This window comes from Acomys minous (genome assembly GCF_964271855.1).
Source record: "Acomys minous genome assembly, chromosome: 11".
In the NCBI taxonomy this organism is placed as follows: domain Eukaryota; kingdom Metazoa; phylum Chordata; class Mammalia; order Rodentia; family Muridae; genus Acomys; species Acomys minous.
This window is the reverse complement of record NC_140492.1, coordinates 61,427,243-61,439,157: the sequence shown is the minus strand read 5'-3', so window position 1 is coordinate 61,439,157 and position 11,915 is coordinate 61,427,243.

Here is an 11,915-nt window from a genome sequence, read left to right as displayed (position 1 = left end):
GGTGACTGGTCCCTTGGCTGTACAACAAACTACGAAACAGCCTCCGACCTTCTGTCTGAGGCCACAGGAGGTCTTCCTCCTTCCTGGCCCTGGGAGACCTACGTGTCCCCTCTCAGATCAATTCAGCTCTCTAAATTATCAGTCCTCTCTCTAGTCAAGGGGAGGAGGCTGGACTACTAAAGCAATTGCCTAGCGTGCACAAGGAGCCTCTGTGCTCAATCCCCAACACCCCCAAGTAATTTAGAGGCTCTCGCTCCTCCCTTTGACTCTGAACTGGCCCTGTTACAGCTGAAGAAACAGCTGTGAAGACCTATGAGTTTTTGCTTTTGGACATCGAGGGGCCTCAGCCATGATCTCAGAAGCCAGCTGCACAGATAAGGAGACCTTGGGATCAGTTGCTATGACAAAAAGGTCACACCCGGGCTTCCCAGGGTGTTGTGAGCATGACCATTTAGGCTGAAGCATTCCTGAATTTTGAACGACCTGTGCCAGCACTTGAGACACAAGAAACACTATAGGCTATTAAGAAGTGAAGTGTAGTCTGGGAATTTCTGAAGCCCTCTTTTGGCTTTAGTTATGAGCTTGGAAGAGCCTCTTGGCTTCCATCTTTAAAGTATGCTTGAAAGCGTGATACAGAATTACATCATCTCCTCCTTCCCTTTCTTACCCCCAAACTTTCCCATGTTAAACTCCTCGTCATGGCCTTTATTTTTCTTTAATTGGTGTGTGTGTGTGTGTGTGTGTGTGTGTGTGTGTGTGTGTGTGTGTGTGTCCCTAAACACACAACCTTGTATGTGTGTGTTTTCAGAGTTGACTATTTGGTATTGGATAACCAGTTGGTGCTGCCCTGCCCTGGTCTTGGTCTTGAGTCATGTCCTCCCAGGCTTTCCCCCTTCCGTGTCTCGTGGTGCCATCCATGTTCAGCTCAAGTTTGGGCAGCCATGTTAGTGAGACATCGTGACTACAGCTTCTGACATTTTTAGGAGATACAGTCTCACAGCAAATTTCGTATTATTCCTCTGGCGCTCACACTCTCTCCGCCCCTTCTTCTGCCAGAGTTGTTGTACAGATGTATCATTTGGCACTGGGCTCTACAACTCTGCATTTTGATGCATCATGGCTTTCTGTCATGGCCTCTGTCTACTGCAACGAGAACTTTCTTTGATTGGAGGAGGGGGAGAGAATCACAATTACCTGGGGGTATCAGGATAAATATTTAGGGTGTAGTTAGGGATTATCATGATGATTTAGTAAAATAGCAGTTGTAGGTGTCCCCACCCCTCACCCCAAGATCCATGACTTCATTAGCCCTGGGTAGCTGCCGAGGTTTCCAGTACCGCGCATGATTTTCCTCTTGTTGAACAGACCCTAAGCCAATTAGAGAGCTGCTGGTGACTGCCCTGGTATGCTTGCCTGATTGCACCCTAAGGTTATCATGCCGCACTGGTCACTGCTATGGTTCATAGGCGCCATGGAGATGAGCCAGTTGCTGTCCTCCTTTGGAAGCTTGTGCGGTGGCTTCTGGGAACAAGAGAAGTAGTCTTCAGAGAGGAAGGAGGCTTTTAGGGCAGCTGGAGCTTGGACCTCAGGGCCCTGTGTTTGAAGTGCATGGTATCTGCAGCAATAGGGACTTAGCTTCCTGGGTTGCACCTCTAGGGGGCAACCAAGGGAGTTAGCAATAGCCTGAAAGGTTTTGGACTCTCTTGGACAACCCTGAGCAACAACTCAAAAGAGGACTTTTCACGCCTGGTATTGGGGTTTCAGTCTGATGGTCTATGGCTCTTGAGCTGGTTTGTTTGTTTGATTTGGTTGTTTTGTTTTTCTCTTTAGTTAAAACAACTAACATTTATTTAGTGTGTGATATACGTAAATGTGGTGTGTACATATGCATGTGTATGCATGCATGCATAATGATTAGAGCTCAGTGTCCCATATATCCCTGGAACACTGCCCCCCTAATATTTTTGAGACAGAGCCTCTCACTGAGCCCCATTTGGCTAGGCTGATGGCCAGTAAACTGCAAGGATCTATCTGCCTCCACACTGTCACACCTAGCTTTTACAAGGGGGCCCGGGGACCCAAACTCGGGTCCTCATGGATGTGTGGCAGGCATCTTACAAGTCATCGTCTCCTGAGTAGGTAATGCTTGTAGCCTCCACAAAAAAAAAAGAAAAAAAAAAAAAGAAAGAAAAAGAAAAGAAAAGAAAACAGAAAAAGAATCCACCAAAACCTTCACATGGCATCCACAAACCAGTGAGGAACAGGCTTCTCTTGGTTATTAGTAGCTGTGGTATTGCCATGCCCGAATTAATCTGCAAGTGAATTGTAGGGATCCTGCAGCCAGCTGTCTTAAAATTCCTCTTAAGAGGTAAAGGGGTTTACAGCCTGTCCCAGTAGGAGCCCCCATCTTCTGAGTTTTATCTGCCAACTTGATTTAGCTTGATCTTAATGCAGTTTGGGAGCTTTCTTCGGTCCTTGTACATATTTGGTAAGAAATAGCAGTCTAATAGCAAGCACGTCTGTTTGTCTGGTAGGTACGGAGACTCAGTACTTCTCCTTGCCCGGACATCCAGTTCAGGGTTTTAAACTCATAAAGCCCACATCTCCACGGGCTCCATAGATGACACTGAGCTCGCATTCCCTTATCTCTCCACGGTCAGAGCCCACAGAAAAGAAAGCCCAGATCCTCACAACCGCTGGGAATTGAGGCAAAAATAGAGAATTAAAAGAAAAAATAGGAGTCGGCTAGAGTGGTTCAAACAACGAACAGATTTCTTCTCAAGAGTGAAGGACTCTGGGTAGCTATTTGCTGAACATGTTGGAGAAATAGAGGAAGACTTAAAAGGAGCACCAGGGATGGGTGCAATTGGGAGATGTGGGGCAGAGTTTGACCCGAGTCCACCTGGTTTCACAAGCTAAGGAATCCCTGCCATCAGAGGATCTTCATCCTGGAAAAGCTGTCTCTTTAAATCCTTGGCAGGGGGTCAGGTGGAGCTGGAAAAGCTTAACCGAGGAGATCCTTCCCCTTAATCTCTACAACCTCAGAGAGGTCACCTACCCCATGCAAAATGGGGAATGCTGCACCCTTTGGTTCTGGAAGCTAGCGGCAAGAGTGCTCTGACCTGCCGTTCAGTAGACTCACTCCCCTCGTGGGGTCAAGTTGTGTAGACAATGAGCTGTAGCCAGAGCGGATGCAAATGGTCCCCAAATTCCAAGGCCATGCTTTGCCTCAAGACCAAAAATACTTTTTTTCTTTAGAAGGTTTCCATTCGTTCATTTGTTGATTCATTAGTGTACGAGTGCCAAGGCACATCTCTAGAGGTCAGAGGGCACTTTATGGTAGTTGGCTCTGTCTTTCCACCATGTGGGTTCTGGGAATGGAGCTCAGGTTGTCGGGCTTAGTGGCAAGAGCCACCTTGATGCCCCCTTCTCTTCCAGAACATCTCAAAAGCTACACCACAGGTCCACTCCAACCCTTAGTTTGAGTCCCACATTCTTTTCTTCCTCTAGTCCCCTTCTCTGCTTGGCTCATGGGTTTGATTGGTTTTGTCACTGTTTTTTTTATTTCGCTTTTTGAGGTAGGCTCATCTGATGTAGCCCAGGCTCAAGAGTATATCAAAAGCAGCTGGTTCCTATTTTATTTGTTTATTCCAGGAATACGGTTGGTGTTTCTTCTGTACCAGATGTTTCTGCACCCATACCTACCTGGAACCCCCCACCTTGGAGTGAAGTCTCCAAGTGGAGAGGAGAAAAGAAGACAAAGAAGGCCGGGCCATCTGACATGCCAGGCTGACCCAGAAATCCAACTTCTAGTCCCCACTCTGGAGTCCCTGGAGCTGCCCAGCTTTGAGCTGAAAAAGGGATTGTCCTGTTGTGTGACCCCATACAGCATCCCTCTGCTTCCGGGATTTTTCTCAGATTTCCGGGAGTGAGGAGTGATGGGAGTTTCTGTCCAAGAGAATATAATCACATCTCGTGTAGCGTTTCCAAATTAAGCTGTGACTTCCTCCCCTCACACCCTCAGTCCTTTAAGGCTCCTGAAAACCTTTCCTTTCTCTCTCCCAGGGAAGCTTGTGTGGTGGAGGAGAAGGCCCCGGGCAGTTTGGACCGACGCCCTGGCAAGCTCAAGAGTGCTTGAGTAATCTGGGCTTCTGGGGCCAGGTTCCCTGACGGCAGCTGGCATTTCTCTGCACCTCCAAGTCATGTTTTATTCCCTCTCTGTGGCTTCATACTTGCTGTGAACTAGAAGGGCTGTGACTGAACCCAGTGGGTGCTGCGGGAAGTCCACTAACACGGAGACAGAGCAGGATCCCCAGCTGAGTGACACCATGGGCTAGCCTGGGAAGACCAGCTCCCTTGGTCTGCCTACATCTTACCTAAGTCTTCTTTGACCTGAGGAGAGTTCCTCCAGCAATTAGGGAGGACTTGTCCTAGCCTCTGAATGAAGGAAGAAAAAGCAAATTTATGAGCTGGTGTTTAATGGATACCTGAATTGAACCGAGGTGGGAGTGGTTGGGGGCGGGGGTGGGGGTGGGGCAGGGAGAGCACGAGACCTGCCTGCAGTAATTCAAAGAATAAAAGTTCCAGTCTTTCCTCTCCTCCCTTCTCCATCCTCCCTACTCAACCCGGACATGCACTCACGTTCCGTATCTCCCTTTGTCTCCGAGCTTCCGGTTTCACTGGGCAAGCTCCTCTGGCTCTGGGGCTCACTAGCTCCCAGCTGTGTGTCTTCCACCCGACTCCGGGAACTTCACAGAGCAATCACCAAGAACAGGGCTCTCCTAACGACAGACAGCACGCACGTGCGCGGGTTCTGCTCAGCTCTGCTGCCTCGGGCAGCCTTCAGGCACAAACACTGCCCTGCCTTTCATAAACACTGCTGTGGAAGCTCCTGACCTCAGGAGGGCAAGGGCAAGGTTGGGCTGGGCACAGGGCACCTCCTTGACCCATGGCTGAGCTACCCTGGGTCCAAGGTACAGGCCTTTCCACACAGGGGACAACCACTCACATCAGAGGCCTTGAACAGTTACTTTAACCTCTCTTTTCTTGTTTTTAAATAGATCAGAGATTTATGCTGGTTAGTTCACAAATAAACTTCGTGGAAAAGACTAACAGACTGGTTTTTTTTTTTTTTTCTACCTAAAGAAACACAAAATTCCAGGAGAGAAACAGGCATGGGTCAAGCGATCAAGAGGCCGGGAGAGTAAAGGGTCGATCCAACAGGGCCAAGTAACCAAAATGGCTGGCTTATATAAGGAAGGGCAGCTGGCAAAGGGCAGCCCAGCCTTTAAGCCAGTGAAGTTAGGATAGGGGTCAAGGTATGCCAGCCATTCCCTGTAACAGGTAAGGACTGAGGGATGCTGGGAGAACCTGGCAGCCAGGTCCACTTTGATACCTTAAATAGGCACCTCAGCAGTTCTTCCTGAGTTTGAGACACGACAGTGTTTAGAACGCATGGGCCTTTGCATTATCCAGGCAGAACAGGGCGTGAGGGTGTCGTGTGGACTTCTGGGTCCCCAAAATGTTGTGCTTGGACCAAGATTTAGTCCTTAATAAACCATTATTGAATGAATGTATTTGGCAATATTCACCTATGTCCTCTGCTTGTGCTGAGCACTGTGCTCAGTGGCTGCTCACAGGCCAGGCGGGACACGTGTCCCTAAGCAAGCTCAAGGGATGTAAAGAGAACGCCAGTGGATGCCAGGACTGACCAGAGCGGAGGCCAGAGGGAGGCCAAGGGAGCAAAGGTTTTCCCGAGGACGTATCTGGGCACATCGGAGGAAGCAGGAGGGGCGCAAGGGGCAGGAATCTTCCTTAGAAGAGCCTTGAAGCAGAGACTGGACCCCAGCTGCCTCCACGGCCCGCCCGGAAGCAGCTATTCACAGCATTAGGCGAGGAGTCCGGAGCAGGGGAGGCTGGGAAAGGAAAACAGAGCAGTGTAGGCTCCGTCAGCCAAACACAGCGCTGTAGGCTTTACGCACCATCCGCGGATTGTATTTCTAGACGCTTCTTCAGACCTAACAGCCTATTTTCTTTCTCCTGCTTGAGAAACTATAGCTTATGAAACTAACTCTGAGGTATTCCTCCGTACCTCCCGCGACACTGGCACCTGTATGTCAGAAAGTGTCACTAAGAATTGACTAAGTGCCGGGCGTTGTGCCGCACGCCTTTAATCCCAGCACTCGGGAGGCTGAAGCAGGCGGATCGCTGTGAGTTCGAGGCCAGCCTGGTCTACAAAGAGAGTTCGGGACAGCCAAGGCTACACAGAGAAACCCTGTCTCGAAAAACCAAACCAAACCAAACCAAATCATACCAAACAAAACAAAACAAAACAAAAACCAGAATTGCCTACGAAACTCGTCGTTTGGAGAGGCAAAGGAGTGGTTGTCAGTGATTATACCCAGGCAATGAACTGAATAAAAGACTGTCCTGGGTAAACCCGGGCGCCTGCTCACAGGAGCCATTGAAGAGTTTTACAGGCCAGCACTCTGGCCAATCAGACCCACACGACTGGAACTGAATTTCTCTCTCATTTCTCCATTAAACAGGGAGATGAGAGAGGATCAGATAGTTTTGATGGCCCCAGCGGCCCTTTCCAGCTCCAGCACTCCGTAAATCGGCTCTGGGCAAGCACTTGGGACTTGAGAAAGGTTAGGCAAAAAGCAGCCTCAAGGAAGTTTTGGGGGTGGACTGCAATTCAACATAAAGGTCCATACTAATATCCTGTGTTTTTAGTCAAAACCCAATAAAAGTGCCCAAGAAAAACACTCCCCAGGAACCTCTGCTCAGCCACCCACCCAGGAAGAGAAAGGCGATGCCCAGGAAAACATTCCATTGAAATTAAAGCCCAGGTGCCAATCAGCCTCTCCCACAGTCCTGCACCTCCCTCCTGCACCTCCCTCCTGCCCCCTCCTGCGGCCTCTCTCCTGCCAAGGCTAATAGCAAACAGGGAAATGTGGCTGGAGCAGTGAAAGAACGTTGAATCCACAGGGACCACTGGTGCTGCGGGCACAGTGCACAGATGTGCAGTACAGGGACCACTGGTGCTGTGGGCACAGTGTACAGATGTGCAGTGTACAGGGACCACTGGTGCTGCGGGCACAGTGCACAGATGTGCAGTGTACAGGGACCACTGGTGCTGCGGGCACAGTGCACAGATGTGCAGTGTACAGAGACCCTGGTGCAGCGGGCACAGTGCACAGATGTGCAGTGTACAGGGACCACTGGTGCAGCGGGCACAGTGCACAGATGTGCAGTGTACAGGGACCACTGGTGCAGCGGGCACAGTGCACAGGATGTGCAGTGTACAGGGACCACTGGTGCTGCGGGCACAGTGCACAGATGTGCAGTGTACACCTTGGAAAATGAAGGAATTAGGATAAACTCAAATGCTTTTGAAAAGAAATAAAGTTGCAAGACTTACATGAGCTGATTTCAAGATTTTTTTTGAAACCACTGTGATCGTGTCAGCATGGTGTTGGTGTAACAAAGGGAATTAGATCACTGCTACAGTACAAACAGTCCAGGAATACAGCCTAAATATACAGTCACTTGATCTTCAATAGACACAAATGCAAAGCTACGTGATACATTATGCTGAGAAATTAGATTAAAAAAATGAAAAATGCTTCTACATTATAAAAACTGAATAACTCAATGTAGATATAAATCCTAAATACAAAGCCTAAGTTACATAGAACTGCTGAAAAAATAAATAGGAGAAAAATCTTTGTGGCTAGAAATAAGAACTATTTCCTAGATATAAGACCAAAAGCACAAAGCGACATATTAAAAATAACTAACGAATTATTTTTTTTAATTAAATGTAAGAACTTCTTGGCACATCAGATGGGTTCAGTCCCCAGCACTGCATAAACCACGCACAGAAGTACATATCTCTTATCACGGCACTACAGAGGTGGGGCTCTGGTAATCCCTGGTTGCATAGTTTGAGGCCAGCCTAGGCTACCATAAAAAGGAGAAAGAAGAGGAGGGGGAGGGGAGGAAAGAAAGAATGGCCCAAGAATTTCTCTTCTGGGACATGGAATTTGGGACGGGAAGTGAGTGTATCTGCATGGTCTGATGCTTTCCAGTTGGTTGTTAATTATTTTGCCCCCTGTGGTCTGCTTGCTACGGACCCCAAAATGACATTTGTAATCCGTGCCCCCAAATGATCCCTCATTGGCTGAATAAAAGCCTACACACCACCCGGGCAGGGATGAAGTGAGGTGGGCGTGGCCAAAATTCTCAAGGTTGGAGGAGAGAAGGAGAGACAGAGCCGCCTTGGGATGCGTAAAGAGCCACGTGGGCCGGGAGAGTGCACTCTGAGAACGGCGTGGAGAGGAGCGGCCCAGATGGAAAGCATGTGCAAGTGTTTATGGGGATTCTGGAAGGGAAGCGGCCCAGACAGGAATGATTAAGGCAAATGGCGTGGGGTGTGGGACTGGGTGATAATAAGGTAGCCTAGGGGGCTGATATCTGCTCAGCCCCAGGTAAAATAAGGCTTATCTAAAATCTGTCAGGTTTCTGTGTCTTTTACTGCTTGATAGCGGGTTAAATAAAACCTGCCATATAGCTGGTGGGCGTGGTGACGCACGCCTTTAATCCCAGGACTCCGGAGGCCGAGGCAGGTGGATCGCTGTGAGTTTGAGGCCAGCCTGGTCTATAGAGTGAGTTCCAGGACAGCCAAGGCTACACAGAGAAACCCTGCCTTGAAAAAACAAAACAAACAAACAAAACAAAAACAAAAAATAAAAAAACCCTACCATAATATTTATAGGCTTTTAATAATAAACAGTATTTGCAATTTTTATTTTCTACAAGAGGTGAGGAAGAATTGGGGAAAAAAACAGTGAAAATGGATACAATGATCTTTACATGTATAAAATGCTAAAAAAATAAATTTAAATGTTAATTTTTTTCCTCAGAATAAAAAAGCTAGCTCGGTAGTGTTGCACACCTTTGATCCCAGCACTCCACACAGGGCAGGCAGATTGCTGTGAGTTTGAGGCCAGCCTGGCTACAGAGCAAATTCCTGGACAGGCAGGATTGCACAGAGAAACTCTGTCTTGAAAAGACAAATGCAAACAAACAAACCAAATATAAAAAACTGGAGAAAATATTTGCAAATCACAGGTTTCATAAGGGAATTGTGTGTGTGTATGTGTGTGTATGTGTGTGTGTGTGCTTGCGTGTGTGTGTCTATATCTGTATTTTTTTAATTCTTAATTTACTTTATGCTATTAGAACCAAATGACTGATTCCAGTTAATGTACAAAGAAGAAAGGTTTATTTGGCTCTTGGTGTGGTGCCACTCGGACTCCATCACAGCATAATGGAGAAGTAGAAAGACTCTTTTGTGGTCTCGTGTGTGTGAACAAGCGAAGGAGCCTGGAGAGGCCCCCAAGCTTTGTAACAACTGGTCCTCAGGAACCAGCTCAGTCCTTAAAGGACCACATCAATTGTTTCTAAGGAGACTCCCGCTTAAGGCTCCCACTGTTATGCCCAAATTTTGAGAGCCTCCCCAAACAGACCACCCAAGAGTCCAAATGCAATGGCAAGGAAGTCTTTATTGCGGGTTTAAACCCGGGACACACCTTCAATGCACTGACACAGCAGATTCAGAGAAGTGACCTCGAGTCTCAATTGAGAGGGGCTTTTTATAGATTTTCGACAAATAAATGGGTCTTACAGTGTATGATTGAATGGCAGTTGGGCAGAAAAGCTGCAAGCAGGGAGTTACAAGCCTTGGCATTTCATGGTTGGGTAATAGGCGTAGGGGCAAGTTGCCCTATAGAAAAGATTGGTTGAAGCTGTCATGGGGGCATTAGGAACTTTGGCCTGACTTCTCCTAATTGGTTGTTGCTATGTGCCAGACCACCTGCTGGTCAGCTTGACCAGCAGAGAGTATATTTGGACTTTCCCAAGGTGAGCTGATTGTGTTGCTAGGGAATATTTTTTCTGTTTAGACTAGTTTGTGGTTTTTCTGGAATCTGGGTTCAGCCCTTGGCTAGGTTTAACACGAAACAGGTTCTTTTTCAAAATGGAGTTTGTCTGGTCCTTACACTCCACTGCCACACTGAGGGTCAAGCTCCTAGCGCATGGGCTCCCAGGGGAATAAATCACACACAAACACACCAAACTTACAACACAGACAGAAGATTCAAATAGACGTTTCATCCAAGAAGCATACAGATGGCACAAAAGCAAGTGAAAAGACACAGCATCAGCCATTAAAGAAGCACAAACTAATGCCAGTGTGAGCTGGTGATGAAGGCACATGCCTGTAACTCCAGCACTGGGGAAACTAAGGCAGAAGGATAGTGAGTTAAGGCTAGCCTGGGCTATTAGCAAGACTGGTTCAAAGAATCACAATGAGACACAAGCCTACCCGATACCCACTCGCATCTCTAAAATGATAAAGACCAAGAACGGAAGTAACGGCAAGGACGCAAAATAAGCTGAACCCTCAGACCGGACCATTGTAAGGAAGGTGAGGTCATCTAAACAGTTTGAGAAGACAATTTTGTTTTAGATGTAGCACATTCCTAATACACAATCTGTCAGACTTGAAATGAAAGCATGGGTTCACCCACAGACTCATACATGAGCTAGGCAAAGTGTTTTTATGATCGTTACTTTACAGTGAACAGGCAAAGTCGACCACTGGAGGATTTCTCCTCAACACTGCTGCAGAATGATTATCTATCAGCAATTGGTCGCGTGTCACTTAATTACAGCCGTATATTCTGAGAAGTACATCGCTAAGTAAATAGCACAGTGCGCATGCAAACTGAAAGATCTGCGGCATCAATAGACAACATAATCTTCCTGTTTGTTTGCCCATGAGATCTTAAACTGAGTTTGTAGCCGAGTGTGACCTTACGCTCCCGAACTTCCGGCTTCTGCCTCCCAAAATGCAGGGACTACATACAAGCCGGTGCCACCACACCCAGAGAGGGCGCTTCCTCCTGATCAGCAGTGAGACTTGGGGTTTTGGGTAGCATCGATCTAGGGCTTTTCAAGCCAAGTGACCCCAGCTACATCCCCGACAGGAACACTCCTTTCAACTCTACCTAATCTGCTTTCCCATTTGAGGCTTATCGGACAGATCTAGAGACTGTTCCGGGAGGATGTTTACAAAGGACTTCTAGTGTTGCCGAGAAAGGAGAGAATGGGAGAGATAGGGTTTCCGAAGGGCAGTCTCAGGGGCGGTGAGATTCAGACATAAAAGGGCCTTTCTTTACCTTCCAACAGGTTGTCTGTCCTAACACGAGGGAGGACAGGACAGGGCCGGCCACTGGGGTGAGCAAGTCCCTCCTAATCCCTGGAACCGGTAGAGGCTGTCTTTTAGGCTGGAGTCTGGATCTCACTGCAGAGTTAGTTACTCCAAGATTAAACCCCACATCTATGTATCCTCCTTTTTCTGCTTCCTTTAAGGTTATCGAGTTTCTCCCAGGGGTGGAGGTCTGTGGGGAGGGAGATCGGAGCCACTTCTCAAAAGGCGATGGCTTCCTTAGTCACGGTGTCATTGCTACATGACTGTGTAGCAGCAGCCGTGTCAGAATAATCTGTTTTGGTTTGGGTTTTTTTGTTTGTTTGTTTGTTTTTTGAGACAGGGTTTCTCTGTGTAGCCTTAGCTGTCCTGGACTCACTTTGTAGACCAGGCTGGCCTCGAACTCACAGAGATCCGCCTGCCTCTGCCTCCCCAAGTGTTAGGATTACAGGCGTGCACCACCACGCCTGGTTTAATAAATTAAGTTTTTAGCTGGGCGGTGGTGGCGCATGCCTTTAATCCCAACACTTGGGGAGGCAGAGGCAGGTGGATCTTTGTGAGTTCGAGGCCAGCCTGGTCTACAAAGTTAGTCCAGGACAGGCAAAGCTACACAGAGAAACCTTGTCTCAAAAAATCAATC